This window comes from Arctopsyche grandis, chromosome 7 (assembly GCF_051622035.1).
Source record: "Arctopsyche grandis isolate Sample6627 chromosome 7, ASM5162203v2, whole genome shotgun sequence".
In the NCBI taxonomy this organism is placed as follows: domain Eukaryota; kingdom Metazoa; phylum Arthropoda; class Insecta; order Trichoptera; family Hydropsychidae; genus Arctopsyche; species Arctopsyche grandis.
Window position 1 is genome coordinate 11,834,947 of NC_135361.1, and position 23,089 is coordinate 11,858,035.

The window sequence follows — 23,089 nt, forward strand, 5'->3', positions numbered from 1 at the left end:
CATAAATGTGTAACGTCGGCGCAGGGTGTCTCTCATCAAAATTCAGCGGGCGGCCGACTATTATTAAATGTATTGGCGGCGTGGGCGGCCGCTCCAGGGCGCGAGAGTGGAGGGTGGGCGGAGGGGGCGGCAGGAAACACGCCGAGGAGACTCCGCTTCCAACCTCGGCGGAACATATTTCCGGTAAGCACACCGAATTGATTTTAAAGCTTCACTGAGAATTGGTAGAGGGGCTTTAAATTGGGCGACAAAATATTCCAAAAATTTAATTCTTTTTGAAATTAATTCATACGGATGAGGTTTATTCAAGTATATAATACGACAACATTCTATATATAATATAAATCCACTTATATAAAATCATCTCAACAATGCGACCCAAGCAATATTGCGCCGTATTGTCGCGCTCTGTGCTATAGATGTAACCCGATTTTGCTTTGCACTCAGCCAAAACTTGTCTGAACGTGCGTTGCTGTATGGTATGAATTGAAGTAGTCTTTTCCGTTCGCTTATGTGCCGGGCTGTTGCAATGCTGGATAATATGAATAGACCTATATATCGTAGAACTACCTGTACAGAGTTAGCGGTATCTGCGACGCGAAAATGTGTGGTCTTTAAAATTGCAATATATGTATCTCGCATAATAATAATACTCGCGTCGTTGAATTATTATGCGAGCAGAAAAAATAATTTTAAATAATTTGTAGACTTACATATATACATATGTAGTTAGTTTGATGACTTGAATGTAAACTTTTAACTTCAAAAGTGACTTAATAAATAAATAAATGACAATACTTTATAAATAAAATAAAACGGATTGTATTGCGTTTTAAATTCGTAATTTTCAATCTCGATATATATTTTATATTGTATGTATATTTCAATCGATGTTATTTATGTTCAATGAGTTCGAGCGATGATGCACAATCACAAAAAAATAGAATGAATATACAAGCAGATCCGAAAATTGATCGTTATAAATATTTAAGCATAACAAGTCGACACAGAGTGATTTGCATGCATATTGGAAAATATTAATCATGAGGATTGCATTTAACATTTCAGCTAGTTTTGCACACACGACAACATGATGTGAAATATTTACATTTAATAGATACATACCACATGTGTATGCACATACATACATAAAAGTGAATTTTATATTTATTAAAAATATAGAAGAATATATGTACATTATTCAAAATGATGTTTATGTAATTATTAAAAAGTAAATAAATACGAAAGCAAATAATCCTTTGTCTGTACAAACGACCTTCGACAATATATGCGAAAAGCCTTGAATCAGCCCTTACATAAAATGTCAAGGTTAATACACAAAACACATGTAGATATGTGAGATATTGTTTTGGATAGTCATCTTTCTCGACTATACACTGTTGGAATATTCCCCAAAGAGGCAACAACGCACGTGAGAGACCATAAATATTCGGATCGGTTCGCAATAGCCAACAAAGAGAGATGAAAAGATCAAACGAGATACTCTAGCAACCCCCCCACGTAACCCGTGATAAGCTTAACCGAGGTTTATGTGGATTGTATATAATTTCGAGACGTGAATTGCCTTTGTCTATGTTACCTCTCTTTCACAGAATTAAAACAATTGGAAAAACCTTCATAAAAAAGCAGGTATAAAATAAACACACCTCAGTCGGAAATCGTGATTAAAAGAACGATACTCAACTGTAAATCTGGTTAAGGTATGTTGCCGAAAATGATTATATTCGCATTAACAAGCAAAGGTACAGGATTTCAAATGAATCAAGTTTCGTAAGTAGTAAAAATCAGGTTCAAGGTGTTGAGTCCCTGACCCAATTTGAAAAAAAAGGGATTCGATTCCAGTGACACAATTTCGAAATGAGGACACACGCACGAGGTAAAATATTATACATATATACCAATGCGAAGCGATAGCAGAAGGGTTTTCCTAACAAAGGCCGAAAGGGTCAATTTCAATAGTTGGAGAACTGTAGAAGTGGTGCTGAAACGTAGGGGTAGAGCTCCAGTGAAAAGGGATGGGGAGGCCTCCACAACGTTCTAGGGTTTAAAACCATTAAATTATCATAACAAACAAAGCGAACACGAGCCGGTTGCGCGTTCAGATCGTGCACACACACATCCCTTATCCATCTTAAAGGGGAGTGATATCTGGCGTGATGAGCAAAAGCTCCCCACGCGAGAGCTTATCGCACACAATTTGCGCATTTCAGCGTGGCCAAATTAACTACAATTGTTCTACTCCGTTGAATTATCGCCTCACGCTCGGGATTTCCAGATATTACACATGCACGAGTGTTAGAGGTGTTGTAAATTTTGAAGAGCGTCAAAACTTTAACTCGCAAACGTTACGGGTTTAATGTTTTGCTTCTTTTTTTTTCACGTCCTCCTTCTCGTTTCGGCGACGGGTGGAGCTTTGCAAATTTATGTTGAGCAAATTTATTTTCCACCGTCGTCGTGGTTAAAAGATGAAAAAGCCCCGAGCGAAATTTATACGAAATTACAAGCACGCCAGATGTACCCTGACAATAGCTGACAGCGGGGGATATCACGGTTGTTGTACATGCGCCAGTGCATGCACTGCCAGACCACTTCATACTTGCTCGAAATTTAAACTGGAATTGTATCAATGGATGTGTTACTAAGAAATGCACGTAGGAGTTTCGTAAGTTCTCGGAAGTAGATGTTTCAAAACTGTGTCCATATAATATGTATAATGCGAATAGGACGCAATATTTGTCGAGTACCGCGTTACTACCCACACCAAAGTATAACGCTCTCTATCTATCGATAGACCAACCAATCAATAAAAAAACAAACAAGCTTGTTCTCATCGACTTCATACTTTATTACACATTGGATGATTATGTGGATATACGTATATGTATGTACGCTTCCAGTATTGGTACTTGTTACACATTTAAAGACTTATTAAAATTTTAAAATAATCCGTTATTATTGAAGATTCGTGGCTTAGTTGGGTGATTAATGGTGGGACAGTGATATACGTACACTATATTATCTTATATTATGACTGGATCTAGTATGATAGGAATATAGCGGTCTTTGCTGGAGCAGTTAGGACTTTATGTGCCTAATAATTATGTCATATATACATCATCATTTGATGTTCGTACCTCTGCCCGCACAGTTATTTATCGGATGGCTCCTATTCCAATAGCTATCCATCTTCTTAACTGAATCGTCGCTACCGTGTTTGAATGTAATATTTTCGACCTCACTGAGAGTCGATTATCAAAGATTATTTTAACCTATTTGTATGGTAGCCTGCGCTTATCATTATTTTTATAATCGGATGTGATGTGTGAATGAATTTTGATCTTCTTTCACAAAAACGATGTTTTGTATTCATGACTAGTTCTTGTAAGACATTCCCAATTTTTCTGCTTATAATTTAACTATTATCCTTTTGTGATTATTTCTATATTATTTGAACTTTTTTTGCTATTGTTTTTTAATTTTTGTATAAATATGTATTATTTCTCTATTATTAATATATTTTTTGTTTCTTCTATATTATATTTTCGACCGCTGTGGCGCATTAGGCATTCTTGTAATGCCACAATGATCCAAACTTTAAATAAAAACAATTATTGGTCAATAATGCAGTTCGAAACATTAATTATATATTTAAAACCTTTCCATACTGTTAAGATTGCTAAATTGAAGTTAAGATTGCTAGATTTTTGGTAGGCCACACGACTGCTTATAGATACATATGTATATTGTGCTTCATATTCTATTCTCATTTACGTTGATAGTTTCAGACAATGGAAAGAATTTCAATCCAATCAGGCGGGCCTAGGCTTCGAGAACAAATAAGTCATTACAACGTACATATTTACCAAAACGAAAATATAAGCAATTCCATCACTAAGAAAATGTAAAATATTCAAACAAACAATGTGTGTATGAATGTAGGTATATTTTGAAAACACATGGGATTTTTCACATTGTCATTAACAGGCAAAAAATTGTATGTATGTGTAACACAAGTTTGGAATAAACAGCATTAACGTAATTCATACTATTATCCGGGGGGATGATTGCAAGTTAAAAGCAGTCAAATTAAATGTACGAAACACAATCGCAATATAGTATGTATGTATGTATGTATGTATATTCAATAATTGGGGTGGAAAACTCGCAAGAGGACGAAACTTATTATTACTAGTAACTATACAGAATCATAAATAAAAGGGAGCATAATAGAAATACGACATCGTAAAATCACGCCGAGATGTACATATAATAAGAAGAAGCACCACATTCCATTATTTTTAATGGACAGTATTAATTTTTGGACGGCGGACCAATTTCAGAAGGGGGAAAAGGTGAGCGTGTTTGCGCAAACATCATGACGCGTGCGTGCCACGCGAAAAAATCCGTTATGAATTTTAAATAACGTCGGACAGAGGGGGATGCATCAGCGAGGGATGAGAGAGCGGCATATTCTTTTTGTCGAGACGAAAACGAGGGGGATCGAAACGAGCTACCCCGGAACGGGTCGGGTCACCCTCCTGCTGCGAAGTGACGAAAAAAATTCCGCGTGAATCGGATCGATTGAAATATTGAATTAAAAATATTATTAGCGAGAAATAATGTAAAAAGATCCCCTGAAAGGGATATTAAAAATTCAGCGATGGCGGAAGCTCTCTCCGAAGCCGCTGTTTGATCGTCCCTCTTGTGCTTATCGCGGTTCAAGCCGGTTCAAAGCACCAACGGAGACACTAATGAATATTGGTGGCTTTGAGTGCCACCAGACATCCGAAACGATTTGGAGAATCTCGAACATCTAAATGGATAAAAGTGAGAAAAGTGCTCCCCAACCATTGACTTGTCCCGACCCAACAAACGTATCGACTTGTCTGTGTATATAAAAGTCAACGCCACGAATCACACAAAAAAGTACATATTTTTAATACACGTTTCTTAACTTAAAAGCTTATTTGAAATATTTGGTTGTCATTATACTCCATACCGATCATCTGTTATCGAAATGTATCAATTTGTCTTACTTAATTGAGATTATATATACAAAAAAATAATGCTAAATCTTTCTTTATGATATTTTAGTAACAATGTAGTGAAGCGTTCCGGGAAATTCATGTGTATTAGGGGTTCCAAATCCGAATACATTTTATACGAACTTGTAAATAGGTTTTTGGGGGTTTTTTTTTTTTCATTATGCTGTACATTAACATTAGAATAATATAATACTATGATTACTAACAAAATTAAATTAAAATTGTAAAATATAAAATGATCAGTAGATCAGTAGCTATTAAAATAGATATAAGATGTATTGTGAACATAATTTATTAATGATAAAAAGCATTTAAAAATCAAAAAATACGAACTTATTTTTTTTATTTTAAATCTACAGCACGAACAATTATTGGTTTTAGTTGTTGCTAACATGTTGTTGTTAAGTGCTAACAATCAAAACCCATCTTCAAATAAACTGAATCAGAAACTTTTAGCTGCCAAAACCTTTGAGATGTCAAAACGCCAAGAATTTAAAAGGGAAATAATATGGACACCGTTTCTATAATTACCGTTTCCGTTAATATTAAAAATATTGCATCCCGGGGTAAGCGTACATACATAGAGGATGAAACAAATGATCGAAAATACTTATGCCTAATAGTTTGTGTAATATAACTATTTCCGTTTGTCAATTTGTTATTTTGTGTACACTATAACTGGCCAGTTTGTTTCAAATTATTATGTTCATGAACAATCGAAATGTACACTTGGAATGTAGCATATACACCAGGTATACAGATTAAATTAGTGAGGTAATTCTCAAGGAAAAAGGACTATGGTTTGCCTTCTACGTCATTCTACTTAAGCAATTAACTAAACCACCCGTAAAGGGTATTATTTAAATATCGACAAATTTCCGACAGAATACGGCCGATGCTATACATACATACGAGTATGTAGATAACGGCATTTTAGAAATACAAAAAAAATTGTATCTAATCGTTATTTAATAATATTTGAAAGCTCATTTCCGTTTTATTATATTCACAGAAAGAACAGGAAATGAACGGTCCAAATCAATTCTACTGTTTGAACTGTACGATCATCTTTAAAAATCCTTTCTTTTAACAATCTTTCTGTCAGGCGACGACATTCTGATGCTATATTCTTCTTTAAGCTCATAAATGGTTTCCTTGATTGTTCTGATTTACTAAATAAGGTTAATTTCAGAATCCCAGTTCGATACCCTAGACGCGTTACACTCTTTTCACTTGATCCTTTCAATACTAATTCCCAAAAATATTTTTATCTGCAGCGCGTTTATCGTATGTTTAACGGAGAGCTGAATGAGGTTGATCTGTTTGGTATTTCCCTACATCAATTCAGGTCTAACATCAAGAGAATCTTGACCGATTGATTCATTTTTTCTTCTATTCTATTTTTCCAATATTTCCATTATTTTTATACTTTAGTTTAGTTATGTAATGTGCTATTTAATCATATTATAGCTTTCATTCCTTTCCATTTCATTTGTTTATTTTGTATTTACCTTTTTCATTTGTTTTTTATATTTGTAAATTTCAATTTCTTCTTATATTCTATCTTATAACCTTTTCCAAATATTTTAATACTATAGTTTAATTATGCAATGTACTACATATTTTGTCATGCCTTTATTCTTTACTTTTTAATTTGTTTTCCTTATATTTATCTTTTTCATTTTTGTAAAAATCTATTATTGGACTCGGGTGTTACATATATTATTTATTTACTTTTTGTGTTTTTTATACCTATCTCTGTACATCCTGTCTGTTGATTTTTCAATTAATAAAATAAATAAATAAATAAATAAATAAATCTTTTACAACTCGTTGACTTGTTACGGGGCCGAAATCAAACTGGAAGGCACAGGTATCATTGGTTCTCCGATCATCGAGAAATCAAGAAAGAGCCAGTTTATAGTAAATGTTGACAATGTAAGAAGCATCTAAGGGCGAAATCACACAGCGTGAGATGTGGTTTTACTAGATACCTAAAGTTTTAAACATATAGAAAAACTGTGGCATACGTTGTACCATACCTGGTACAAACGAAACATTTGAGCTGTTTCGTTGAAATGTGTAGTAGTTTATCCTTTCTTGACAGTGATATATACCAAATGAACCATTTTCGGTCAATTTTTATCCTTGCTTAACGGTGATCAATAACGGTGTATCCCACATTTGAAGAACTTGTCGATCTTGAATGAAGAACTATCTATCGATGAAGAAGTATTTAAAAAAAACCACGTCCCACGTCCCACGCTGTGTGATTTCGCCCTAATCCGTGTTGAGCCGTATATGGATTATTCTGTGACAAAGGTGTCGGATTTTTGTCTAATTCCGAATGAATCGTCGCTGGCTGTGAATAAAAACGTATTTCTTTTGTGTCTTTGTTGAAGCGCGATATATCCGCAAAGAATGTCATACAAATCCGCTTTAACTCTTCAAACGAGCGCGTTTCCGCTTTTTCCTTCCTTTTTTTCCCTCGCCGCGTCTTTTCATTCTACCGGGATTTCGGTCGCACAATAAAGCAGTCTCTCAAGTTTTTCGTTTACGTTTTGAAAATTCTGTTTTCTCTCCCATTTACACGCCAATAAAAATAAACATCAGTCTCGGCGAGCGAGAGAGAAAGCTCCCCATAGGAGGGCGTTCGCGGCGAAAACGACGACGGCGTGCGCCAAAAGCTCGCGTCGTAAAAAGCTCACTCGGGGGTTGAGCGAGGGCCCGTTAAGCGGCAATAAACCGCCCTCCCTCGCCTCATAATAACTTAAATATTTAACAAAATCTCTGTCGCACCTCCCGACCTCATTTTTCCTCCACGAAAACTCACTGGAGCTTTTTTCAACGGCGAAAATTACCAAGCGTCACCTTCGCCGCTATTATGTCGTCAAATAAACGACGTCTGCATATCGCCTCTCTTTAGCATACTCTTTACGTGTTAAAATATTTTCATTCGTGTATTTTCAGACACGTATACTTACTAAGCTTTTAACACCCGCTACGACAATATTTAAATATTGAAAAGTGCTTTCATTTATTGTGATATTAAGGTACGCCAATTTTCATCAGATATTAAATACAAGGTGGATTAATTTATTAGTCAAATAATCTGACCTTGGGAACATACATATAAATGTAATATAGATTGACTGATTCAAAATGATCTCACTTCTGATTCTAATTTTTGAATACGACAACAAAAAGTTCTATTGTTTGAAATCTAGAATACTATTAATAAGTAGAGAATAAATAATACATCACAAAATTTAAGGTGACTCGCAAATTGAGTATAAAAATGCATCGCATCGAAAATTTCGATTCATAAGTATCGAAAATTGAGTATAAAAATGACGAAGAGAATTGAGATTAATAACTAATTAAAAAAAATAGCGTTTGGTTAAATGAGGATATGAAATTAAAATCCCAGTTAATCTCATTGTAACAAATATCGAGGAAGTCAAAAGATCATATTAGCCAGCAGTATAATAGCTAGGTTCCAGCGATAGGTTCCCGGGTTGATCTCTATTAAAAAGAATTTAAACGGACAGTATTTCTGCAGTGCTGCTGGTCAGACTTGGATATTTGTGACTTCAAGTCAATCGTTTCTTATAAGGATTTATCAATTTATCTGGTTTAATTGTAGAAACGGTTCTTCATCAAATTGACAAAAAACCAACCTACCTACTATTTGAATATGATTTCAAATGAAATACATATGTACGAGTTTAATACCATAATTGTAGCTCAGGGTTCAAAACCATAATGGCGTCATGTAAAATATAAATTTTTATAAAAAAAATCTGGGGAATTTATATTCAAGAAAATAGCAAAAAAGAGCATATAACCAACAAGTTAGAAGACTTTGTGTATAGATAATTCTTCTTGGTTCGGAATGCGTCACCGGTAGACCCAAGTGGAGAACTAAAATCCAAATGAATAATGAATTTGTTGTTTGCAAATAGAAAATTCAGCATCTGGAGGAGTACACATGACATTGAAAAAGAAAAGATTAAACGAAAGCTCTCGAAGAAAACATGTTAACACACAGAACGAAGCGAAGGACGTACTCAGTCGAAACTAACTGCACCAAAGCCAAAGTTAGCAGACCAACTTCAAATAGCAATAAACCTCCTTATCTCACACGTAAAAGTCTCTGATACACACATAGAAAGAAGCGAGCGTGCTGAAAACATGCAATGAAGTTTTGTCTGCAAATTTGTTCGCGGTTTTAGCGGTACCCGGCACAGCTCAGACAGCGCAAGAAAAACTATCTACACGTAATCACGAGCCAACTCTCCCAACCACACACACACACACAAATGTTTGAACTTTGAAATTAGCAATAATTTAAATCTAAAAGGATAATGAAATGCAAATATTTCCGATTCGCTATCTAGGGAGTCGCATATTAAACGGAAATCAAAGCAATTTATGAGCTCGCTAAAACCGTCTGGTGAGCATTAAGCGACGACGAAAGCCGATTAGCGACAAACGTTCAAGTTTCCAATGAGGGGGAACTCTGAGATCGAATCCCGTGTGGCTTTAAACGGTCCGATTATGTGTTTAAACAGAAATAAAATCACCGAGGCGTATCTTCCGAGTATCTCTATCTCCGCATCTCCGAGCAAACACACACACACACACTTGCCAAATGTAACAACGTACATAAAACTCTACTCTGACCGGCAGGCAGTCTGTAGAGGTGAGTCTGCAAAGCGTATTGTTCCGCTTCCGTTAGAACCGATTGCGGAAAATACATTGGCCTCGGCACAAAGAGCCCCCTCTGTGGCCTGACCTGGATTCGGGATGTACTTACCCACTCTCCCATCTGCTTACTTACCGTGTGTAATATAATAAAGTTCAAATTGAGAAGCGTATGCAAATCGTGTGGTAATCGAGCGTTATCAACGCCCGCCATTATCGTTTACGATAACATAAAAAAGGTTAAACGTGTCCGAATAATACGTATCTAATTCGTCGAATGTCTTTCTTATGCTAAGCAGCATGCAAATGAGGTGCGAGTTTTGTAAGATTTATCTAAATTCGAACTGAAAAAAATACGTGTTAAATGGGCACTCGAAAAAAATGTTCTAAATTTAAACGCTTCTAATTTGATATGCTAACAATGTTTTTGAGCAAGCGCAAAGAAAATTATTTCGCCCTGCGATATTTAAAAATTGCGTTCTAATTACTTCAAACCTGGTTTAATCAACTATCGTATGTATATAAATTATGTAAAATTGATTAATTAAGACATCGTTGAAATTGAACCCACAGGATTATCAACGTAGAGAAAATTTTAAAATAAAAGCTAGGAACGCCACGAAGAGGATGAAACGAAAGCAAAATTGAAATTTTTGGAAGAATAAGATTTTAATTTCAACATTTAGGCATTCAGATTAAGAACATTAGGCATTCAGATGTTTAAAATGGAATTAAAATCTTATTTGAAATTAAAACTATACTGAAAATTCACCCGTACTCTCAAAAGATCAGATTTGTTTTAATAGAATTTGCAATTTTCATCGTTTGTAGTATTGTAAAATAGGTTTATGACCTTTTATTATTATAATACATACTAAGAAAAATAATGGGTAAAATATATAATGATCACTGGATTAGTATCTAATATATTAATTATTTATATTTAGGACAAATAATAGACATGTCCAGTAGTAAAGAAGAAGTATGTTGTTTTTAAATCAAAAATGACACTTTGCCTGAAGAAAAAAATCTTCGATCAACGTGTTTTGCAAGTGATGACGTATGGATGTAAAACTTCCAATAACCAACGTACGAAACATGGAACGCTGTATGCTTGATAAAACGAGGAAAGACAGAAAGAGGAATACGCGGCTGAGCAATATGACAAGAGTAGTGGATATAGTGGATAGAGTGAAGAGATTGAAATGGTAATGGGTGAGCCACGTAGCTAGAAGAATGGTCAAAAGATACTAGAATGGTACCCGAGAATATGCAAAAGGGTAAAAGAAAGGTGGGTAGACGAAATTAGGAAAATGTGCGATGTGAGATGGATGAGTTGCGCAAAACTGAAACGAGCGGAAGCGTGTTGGAGAGGCCTTCATCCAGCAGTTGATAGTGAATGGCTGTAGATGATGATAATATTAGAATAGACAAAATGAAAAAGCTTTTAAAATCAAAAAGCATTTTTCGATCGAAAAACAGATCTCACATAAATAATATTTCCATTTATCGTGTCTGTATTAATCAGAAAACACAATGTTTTCCAGCAAGTAAAAGTTCAACGCCGTCGCTGAACTCCATGAATTATTGAATTATGGTAGTAGGTCTTGGAAAATGCCATCACACGAGTATGATCGAGTTTCAGTATTCGTAAAATTTGGATCTAAATAATAAAGCATCTACAGACGTTACTCATCGAAGTTCATACAGCGGTCCGAAAAGCGTATTTTATGTACCTGCGCCCGTTATGAATGAGATTTTAGGTTCCTTTTTTTTTTAAAGGATGCATAGTATCCTATTGTATTAGTCTACAAAACATTTTGTGCAGTATTGTTCATACAAATATTTTAAAACCCAATTGAGTGTAAAAGCTCACTTCGTGTCCGAAATCCGGTCAGCAGAGACGTTTGCTTCCTTCCGAAAAAAAAGTGTTTGTGAAGATTGAATCGAAGATATTTTTTTATCCTGCATTTCTACGGTATTTTCCAAGTAAGTTAAAGTGTTTATACTTTTAAAATAAATTTATTATTAGTTTAAAATTGCTTGTAAAACTCCCCCTCTGTGTTGTTGTTTTTGTTTTTAGATGGTGGGGAATAAAGATTTATCGAAAGAGAAAATCAGCAGTGTTGTGGCACTATTAAAGACTGGACAGTTTTCTCTTCGGTCTATTGCCAAAAAAGAGCAGATAAGTCATGGTTCTGTGCATAAAATCAGCATCAGGCTGAAAAATAATGATGACCCCACCGTCACCCGGCGGACGAATTGTCGTGGCATTCGAAAATTCAGTCCCCGAATTGATCGAAAAATCGTCGGGGTCGTAAACAGTGATCGGTTTATTACAGCAAGAGGGATAAAAACATCTTTGGGGGAATCGAATATTGATATTTCGGTCAGTACGATCCGACGCCGCCTCGCCGAAGCTGGGTTAAACAGTCGACGTCCAGTAAAAAAACCACTGTTAACCCAAAAAATGCGAAAAGCGAGATTAAATTGGGCTCAACTTCATCAACACTTCACCCTTGACGATTGGAAAACGGTAATTTAATTGGAATAAAATTATTTCTTTACTTTTTTGAATGTACTATAAATTAATCGATTTGTTTCATTTTTTAAGGTTCACTTCTCTGACGAATCGTCGATCTGTATGATGACACAGACTCACCAATATGTACGTCGACTACCTGATGAGAAGTACAAAGCATCCTGTATCCAAACAAGGGTGAAACATCCGCCTTCATTAATGATTTGGGCCTCCATTAGCGCCCAGGGTCCAGGCCCATTGTATTTTGTTGAAGGGTCTATGAATGCTTTGCAGTACATTAAAGTATTGCAAGACACTTTTTTGCCCTCGATACAAGATAAAATCAACAATGGGGATGCACTTTATTACATGCAGGACAATGCCCCTTGCCATACAGCAAAAAAAGTAAAAAAATTCATGTCCGATCACAATTTACCACTCCTTCCTTGGCCCGGCAATTCCCCTGACCTAAATCCTATTGAAAATGTTTGGAATGTCCTTAAAACTAAATTAAATAAACTCCCTTGTACCAATAAATCAATCCTTAAAGAAAATATAATTTCTGTGTGGCAGGGGGATCCTGAAATAAAATCAACCATTGCGTCTTGTATCGAGAGTATGCCCAAGAGAATAGCAATGTGTCTAAACAATAAGGGTGGACATACAAAATATTAATTATTTTATATATTTTTTGTAATAATATGATAAATAAACGATGTATCATCATTTTAAACACATATTTGTTTTAATTTCACGAACCTACTTCTCACAATAAAGCGATGAATTTAGAATTTGCGTAATCCGCGCGGTGTCCATACTTCGATGAGTAACGTCTGTAAGTATACATAGCTACTCACTGCATCCATAGATTCAATATACATATATTATACATGGTGGGGCAAACTTTCGTCGAAATGTATGCAAGCAAGCATTATGGATAGGTAGCGAAATGCGGTCGGTTCAAAGTGTATTACTGTTACCGGGTCGTGAATATTGTCTTACAAACCGCAGTTACCATCTGTGTTCGGAGGGCAAACTACGGCTAATTATAAAGGCAATTAGAGCGACAGTAGACCGATATCTAGATACATATAGACCTCTCCACCCGACCGTGATTTAATTCTGAGCCTCCGGTTAACTTTGTTTCGTTTGCGGCGAAGAGACCTCTCGAATAATTTCCACCGCCAGACACTTCGGTCCATAAAACTTTTCAGCGGTGAATCGGATATTTTAATACGATCCGATTGATTTTTTTTTATACACGGTACATTTAAAAGCGATTGTGGGATACCTCGCCACCGGAAATGGTCAGCGTAATTTACCCGCAGCGCAAATGGTCCGGGAGCCCGTATCAAAGGGAGTCTCTTCTTTTACCTGGGAAAGACAAGTATCGGACAAGGTAATTTATTGCGGACTCTCGCCAGATACGATCGACCGCAGAACGGAGGAGAGGGCGTTAAACTAGTCCTCACTTATGGATTTCGCATTAAAGTTTCCCGACAAAAGGTATCCTCTCCTTTAGCGGTCGAGCAAATACACACACACACAAAAACCACACCAACTTAAACGTTCCAAATAAAATATTCAACCATTGAATTGTACAAATTGACCTTATACGTTACGACAAGATTTTACTTTGATACATTTTGGAACTACATAGATAATCGGAATCAATTATAACGAGTACTTTTAAACGATCTGTTTAATTTTCCACTAAAATTGTAGATAGCAATTAATAAAATTTAGTTGTTGTTTAGTGATCTATTATATTAGAAATCAATTTACTTATATAAATGAATTATTACAAAGCACTAAGTTTTTCGAATCAGATCCACATACCAATGTATAATATGTAAGAGGATTTTGAGCATCTTACTTTTATTAAAAATTTGAAATTAAACAACCATGTCATATATCTATAAATATATGTACATACAATACAACTTAAAATATTTTTTTCAGATTTAGATTTTTTGTAACCTAATATTCTTGTCGTAATAATCTTGTGATAGGATTTTGAATAGTTTATAATATAAATATTTTAAGAGTATGGAATAAATAATATGTTCAAAATATGAACTAAGACTTCGATTGTAATAATTTGATGCATTGTTCATAAGACGAGATCTTATCAAAAAATGCTATTCTATCCTCTTTTATATTTTATCAAAACAGAGCTGTGGAGTCGATTCAAAATTTACAGACTGTGACGAACGATTTTATTAATATCGAGTTTTCTTGGCGACGTATGTATAAAATTGTTGGTAATAAAAATAATAACGATTATCAAAATTGATTTATTGAATGATTGGTCACCCAATTTATTGAACAATTGGTAAATGAAATAGGTATAAATAAAAAGCAAGCGCATTCAGAGTTTTTGTGTATGAATATCATACACAAACAAATCAATTTAATAAAAAATTGAGAATAAAAAAGTATGAGACGGAGGAAACAATCGTTTTTGACCACAACACAGCGAAATACGTGCAATTCAAAGATTTTATTTATAATGTGATTTTTATAAACGAACTCTTCAATTTCAATTTATTTGTAGAATTACTTCAACTCCACAACACTGAATAAAACAGGCTATACATATGTCAAAATATACCTACATATTATTTATCTTTTCCTCCTGTGTTGACTTGTAATCGTACATACTTCCAGATCAATAAGTATCAGCTCAAAGCAAATGCTCCCTAGATTGTGTGAAAATGTGTCTTATACAAAAGCAATAAAACAAAAAAAGGTTACATTGAAAAAGAGATCAATTACCGATATGGACTGAATTATTCATTGCAGATAAATCACATATGTACATATGTTTACGGTTATCGCCGATCAACGAGCCAGACGGAGCGGGCAAACATGTGGAAAACTGAATTATAGCGAACAAACGGGTGGGCAACGAAAGGGTCGATTATTAGGGATGAAGTTTAATTTGCGGAATGCCATGCGACAAGCCAACGTAAAATACGTATTGAGCGAAACAATCACACAGTGCGAATATCATTTTGCGATGGAACGTTCGCTCGCAAATATTTATCGACCGCGAACAGACGGAGGGACAGACGTTGAATAAGTGCAACATAACTGAAAAGAAAAACCTCCGAGTCTGCTTCGGTATTTGCAACCGAAGTGACAGCCGTGAAATTAAATTAGCAGCAGGCGAAATCACTCGTCGGGGTCGACACGAACGTGTTGCTGCTTCAAAAGAGAAGAAAAAGAGCAGAAAAACGAATCTAATTTACAATAACACGAAGCGATACAGAAAATATGTATATAAACATGAATAAAAAGTAAAACGGTGGGAAAAAATCACAGTGGAGAATAAGCGACACAAATATGAACTGCGCAAAATAGACTTTTTCCTTTCCGATAAATAAATAAATAAAGAAATCCCGAACAAAGCAAACGAATAAATGGAATTCTTGAATGTGCGCTGAAATGAAGAATTGCGAATGTATGAAATATGTGTACAGCATATAATAAATAATAATAACATCAAAATTGTCAGACGTATCATGTTCTATTTATTCGCACGTTAAATATTACACAACCAGTACAATTCGAAAACTTAACATATTCTAACATAAAAACTCATCATAATACAGCACAACTTCGATAAATTCTAAAAATACATACATACATGCACATTAGACTAGCCTTTATTTTGATTATTTAAATAAATTGTAGAATAAAACAGGCTAGTTAAATCAAATTCAATCAAACGATCTAAACATATGTTTGAAATCTAACTTTTTTAAATTTGCTTGAGGATGTTAAGAATTTCTTAAATAACATGTAGGTATGTATTGTTTCGATTAAACTGATACCAGTAAATTGAAAGTATGCTGTAATATTGAAACCATAAGAAAAAATACGAGTACATTTCTCATATATGTAAATATCTAATTAATGCAAAGGAACCACATTTATTTTAAAACACATCAAAATGAATCAAATTATTTTTAATAATTGAGGGATAGGTCTTTTTAATGATCCACATTTTAAATAAAAAAGAAGAACACTTTAATCCAATATGAATGAGGTCACACAAAATCACTAAACACAAACACACGTGATGTCGACGTAGAAGAAGAGGAAGAAGAAGAAATGGCAAACGACATGAGCCAGTGGCGTCCCGAGGCGGAGTGTCCTCGGTAGCGGAAAACCGGAGAGTGGCGTTCGCAAGTGGCGTACGGGGGGTTAAATAGCCGCATCTCTTTTCGACGAAGAGAGCACGATAGATGTGTCGTCGTCTCGCTCGCACTCGGAAAGGAAAACTCGAGCGAGGAAAGAGCAAAGCACTACAAGACCGAAAGCACGTCGAAGGTTTAGATTTCTGATTATTGCGGCGGTCGTATGGTGAGCTTTGCAATTAATGACAACGAAACGGTCAACTTGAAATCGATTATAATATAAAAACGGCCATGCTAAAAATTTCCTTGTATCGTAATACTAAACGTGGAAATATTTATGACTGACACTGAGACTATAGGTAGAATCACAAAACTTGAAGAAATCAGATCATCTGTATTTTTCCGATTAAATTAATGAAAACTTTCCGGTATATATTTTGGAAGTATGATCTTTCTTCTGAATATATATATTAATATTTACATTGAAGCACAAACTTTCCATTAATCCTGCTTTGACCTAAATTCGATTTATAAGGTCGCCCACCCCAGATTTATTTTATCTGGTTTTATAGAAATATTTGACAAGTTTTCCAAGCATTTTAAGCTCACTGTGATAATTTGTATAGTACTATATGTATGTTAAAAAAGCGATTACTTGCTCAATGTGTGGAATAGAAATCACATTGACATACAAAAACTATGATTCGCCGTTTCAAATTGTATCTATTTTTATTAAAAAAAAAGTATTTTCACCAGCTAAGTTTTTGCTGTGAGTATCTAAACGTTATCAGCCTTAATTTCCAGCAAATTGCTCAAGCAATCGAGCAATTTGCGATAAATTGACAAATTGCTCAGTGAGTGGCCCCTTTATGCTCATAGCACAAATGGATATTATTTGTCGATGCAATGGAGCGACTGTTGTAAGATCGAGACACTAAGTAAGAAGATAGAAGAAACATTTTGCTGGATGCTTCTTTCTGTATTATAATTTACCACACTTCTGTTAAGTAAATATGTAAATAAGGACAATGATATGAATATGAGACGTTATATTTGAAAGTGGCAGTCTACTTTTCTTCATTTCGAGAAATATTTCGCAAAACGTTTATTCTGCTTTTCGGAGCTTCTGAACATATCAAATTAAAAGAAGTAATAAAAATTTGTGAATTTAATCAAACATAAATTTGATAAATAAAATCGACCCTACTAATATCGACAATTATGTACATAAATTCATCACCACACAGATTGGAGTCTGATCTAACAGCTGCCCGTCATGTGCGATTAGATATTACACATAATATTCAATATGTCGGTTAATATATGCAAAATTATACAACATTGTGAGATTAGTACGACTTTTTGATGTGCGACCTCACGCTGAGCCAATTCAAAAAGAACAAATTGTGTCATGTACTTCCAACACCTTGTAAGTGCGACCGGACGAATGTTAGTCGCTCGTGCCACCGGTAGCAGATGTAAGACGAAAAAAAAAGACCAAGTCAACCACGTGTGTTGAACAACACAAATCCTATGAAAAGGCGTGCGCGCACACAAAGGTTAAAACAAGAATAGGTGGACTTATCTCGGCGAGATCGTGACTCGACACTAGAAGACGACCGTGAAACAATCGCGTACAATTTAACAATGATGTGAAAAAAGTATCTCATTATAATATTCAAATGAGCTTTTTCGATTCGCTGGGTGCAAACACTGCACAAGTTTCGCGGTCGAATGGGGGGTGGTTCCGTGGGGTGGGTGGGTGGTAGTTCTACGAAAGCTCAGGCAGTGGAGCCGCTGTACACACAGTTCTCGCATATTTATGCAAAACAAACACGGCGACGTTATAAATTACGACTCGTTCGCAATAACGCCGCAGATTTGTTAAGTTCTGCCGCAGCAACACGAACGTGACGCCACACGCCACGACATCCATTTCGCGATAGACCCTGAAGAAAAAATTCCGCAAATTGCTGACATTCGAAAATAATTCCACACACTTGATGCGAATGTATGTATGTAGTTCGACGTGTCATTATTGACGACTTGATAGCTTCGCCACCAAATCGTGATACGAATTGGAGAGGTATTACATATTTTAAGTAAGTACGATCATTTAAGTAAGAACATGAAAATAAGATGGAGTGGCGTTTTGTTACGAGGGTTAAATTGTCTGGTTCCAGCTAAATGATCCTCACTAAGAATGCCGGAAGAAAGGTTAACGTAAAAGATTAAATCAATATTGTTAAAGACGTTGTAAACAAACTCAATCTATGCATATACCTACATATGTATAGGTATATAAAAGGCTAAAGGTTACAGCATTCTACATATATACGGTGCTCACTTATCAAGTGAAAGTTTTGGAATATGATAAACCTTGTAAAGATAGGTAATGAGTATTAAAAAATAACAGTATTTCTGTAGTGCTACTGGTCAGACATGGATATTTGTGACTTCATTTGTTTCCTATCAGAGTTAGCCAATTTATCTGATTTAATTGTTAAAACGATTCCTCATCAGACTTGCAAAAAAACCATCATATCCACTATGTATGTTACCACTATTTGAATATGATTTCAAAATTTATATTCTAAAAGTTTATATACATACAAGCTTAAATACCATAGATGTCGCTAAAGGGCAACCCGAAAATGGCATTATGGGAAAATGTACAATTGGATTCATCGGCTATGTCACCTTTTCCAAGTATTAAATAAAAAAAATACAAAAATTAAAAATTAGTTGTGATTGGAAAATATGCATCATCATAATTTACAGCCATTCACGTCCACTGCTTCCACTTCCATTTGTCTGTTTTTCCATTATCACCCCACACATTTTTTCAATTACATCCACCGATCTTCCTTGCGGCGTTCCTTTGGCATTCTCTCGGGTAATATTCCAGCACTTATTTCCATTCCTCTGGCTACGTGGCCCGCCAATTTCCTTTTCAATCTCTTCACAACATCCACTACCCTCGTCCTACTTCTCACCCACGTATTCTATTTCCTATCATACTTCGTTATGTCGAGCATACAACGTTAAAAAAAATATTTGAATGCATTGGAGTGCTTTTTGTAACATTGTGACTGTCAATGTCCAAGTTTCACACCCATACGTCATCACTGGCAAAACACAATAATACAATAAATGAAAATAACCTAATGTTACGAAAGGTTTTGGCACTATCTCAAAATAACCTAAATATCGAAATGCACTGCTTCTGTAATCGATGTGATTAAAACAATAAGCATGTAAAATTTCGAAATCAAATCCAATAAAAGGGAAAGGTATAAAAATATAGCTTGTAAAAGACTTGTAAATAAGAGCATATCTTATATGTGCTTTCTACATGAAAATTTATAAAACGCTTTGATTCGACGATTATTCAAACGTGTATTCGTTTTGGCACGCAATTATCAGTCCATTTATTTATCGCCTTATTTCTCTTGTATAGGAAAAACCCTTTTGAAAGAAGGGTTATTTTAAAAATACGAAATAAAATCGATATTAGGTTCAAATAATAAGCGAGAACATTTCGTCTGCAACCGAACATCGACCAATTTACCATGTCAAAGATTAAATTTGTAATACGGACGAAACATAAAAGCTCCTTTCGACATACGTATGTAATACGCCCACATATACACAAATGGAATATACAAAGTAAAACAACATTGCTTCGATCGTAAACGTTTCTATCTGCTACGGAGGGAGTTATCGATACGGACGGTCGTACGTATGAGCGCGTTTCACGTACATATATACATATATCTATCCATCAGCGATCCTTTGAACACGTAATATCGTTACCGGAAAGGGAGAGAGAGAGAGGACGAATAAAAAGAAGATAAAAATATCGTAGAAAATAATTCCCCGATATTCTTCTTTATAAATTCGCAGTCTTTTCCAGCAGATTTGTGCGAGGCCATATCGTATACACACACTTTCACAATCACGGCGGATATGTTGAGAGAAATTTTCTATCTTTTTCGCGACGTATATGTATATAATACTCCCTCTGGTTATCCGGAGGGGGTTGGTTTCTTTTCGTTGTGTAAAGGCATCGACGTGTTTACAGTCAGCTTTGTGTAGCGTTACTTTGCGAACGAGCTTCGGCTTCAGCTAATACGTATAATAAACACAAAAGTTATTGGCGATTCATTGAAGTTTGTTCGAAGCCGCCGCCAGTGACAGAATTAATTAAAATGTTAAGGCGTTTGCGAAAACCCCGTACGATGAAACATTTTGCCGACGTTTCGGGTACGGCATTAATAATTTCGCGAGACTCTCTCGGAGAACAATGAGCGGTGTCGCATTGTTCCGAACAAAACGTGTCGAATTAATCTGAGAGATAATTAACACATATCCGCGATATATACTCGAGGCGAATACAAATACAATAAATTATATTTGTATTCGGTCGATGTGTTTCGGAAACGGGAACGTAAAGTTCGGGAAAACAACTGGAGCGCTCAGTAATTACTCGAGTTATCTTGTTTAAAGTAAAATCCTTCGCAGTTTATTGTACGGTTCGAATCATTGTTCTAAAATGGCCAACGATTTAATTAAGTTGTTGCCTTCTTTGTGTAATGCGATTTATTACGTGACAATACACGAAAACATCTTAAATAAAATTTTAACTTCCTTGTTCCGAAAGCTTTTCTACACATATAAATAAAACAATCCTTTTAAATAAAAACATATCGAAAGTGTTCAAAATTTAAACTAGACTTGTCCAGAACATGTATAAATGTAACACAAAGATCTATACGGCAAATCTCTACAGACACGCGATTTGTATATATCAATAGTACATTTTCTATGGATGCAAGTTCACACAACCGTATACAAACTACTGTAAAGTAGAGATTGGGTGATTGGTGTTCGCCGATCACTGGTTTACTAGCGCAGATCACCTGATCTCTCATTCGGGCTAAAAAGGCCACAACAACCAATAAGGTCTCCCGACCCATCGACCAATGATCTCTCTGTGCTAAAATTAAACGTTGTGTATAAATATTTGGCAGATTTATTCCGTCCTACATTCGGAGTTGGCTTATCGACGGATCAAGAACAATATCACTACTCGCTGCGTCTTTCACTCGGGTTTCGGTAACCTTTCGACACGTCCAAGCTACACTACTAACGATATTTTCCCATCATATAATATTTCAACTCTTACATTAAAATTAAATATTACATAAAAAATTCTTCATTGTAACAAATTGAACAAATTTGCTTAGCAAATTTTTAATTATAATTAAAATTATTCACTTGGATTCAAATTTTAATTTCTATTTTATATTTATAAACCACTTTAAAGCGAGAAATGTGAAAATACATCAGAAACCCTTCGCTGAAAAGTTTTTTACCGTGAAAGTACAACACACTATAAATAGACGATAGAAAAGGTACATGCTTATTTTAAGAAATAATGTACGATATATTTGCTTCGATAACAAAGGTTATATAAAGATCATTGTATTTTAAAGAAAATTCAAAAAATGATAAGACAATTTGGATATCGGATCAGAAAAATCAGAAAATATTGTCATTATTATGGGTTCAAGCAATAAAAAATTAGACTCGAAACAAAGTATGAACTACATACATAAGTAATATTTTTAGTTACCCACAAGCATAGCTTGGTTATTGAGTTAATGACCACCGAAAGGTTGCCGGGTTCGAACCGTGGGTTGACCTCTTTAAAAATAATTTATTCCAATTATTTCTTTAGTGCTGATGTTCATGCTGAATATTTGTGACTCCAAGTAGATCAGAGTTTGCCAATTTATCTGATTTCATCGTTGAAACCGTTCATCATCAAATTGGCAAAAATTGATGATGTTTGTCATCGTATCCACTATGTGACTACTACATATTTGAATATGATGTCACTCAGAGCAACCCGATAATGGCATCATGAGAACATGTAGAATAGGATCCATCGGCTATGCCACTTTTCCCAAGTATTAAATAATAAGTATATTGAAAAATTATTCCAAATCTCGGATAAAACTGACACATTTGACCCAATCCGGACAAAAACAATAAATAATAAACAAAAAGTCCCGTATACATACGAAGCGAATTCTCCACGTGATAATTTAATACAAGTCAATGTACTTACAGTTGCGACGAAACCATACCACAACGTGAAAAACCGTGCCTTTCTTACCTGCAAACAAAACAAAACATAAAATTAATATACACATTAAATAATATAATATCATATAATTAAAATGTAAAAGGGGTTCGACAAATTAACGCCCGGTGACTTTTCCCAGGGTGATCATGTTTGTTCAACAACGTCAAACTGGTTGCGGTCAAATTGATCGACAGCGAACGGGTCGCGGTTGCCAAGGGAGGGGCAAGAGGTCCCCGGTCCAGAGGTCCAGTGGCGAAAGCCTTCCGGACTCCGATCAATTAGGGGTTGAGAGACAGGGATGGGGACGACCAGTCGATTAAGCGGCCACTCGGCCCCGCGCCAACCCCAATTCATCACTCATATTAGCCCCCAATTGGGGCGACCGGGACGTGTCAAAACAACCCCTAATAATTACGCGTGAAACTTTTTAACCACGTCAATTATAAATTTCCACTTTTTAGCCACGCGATAAACAGAGCGCAATAATGATAAAACT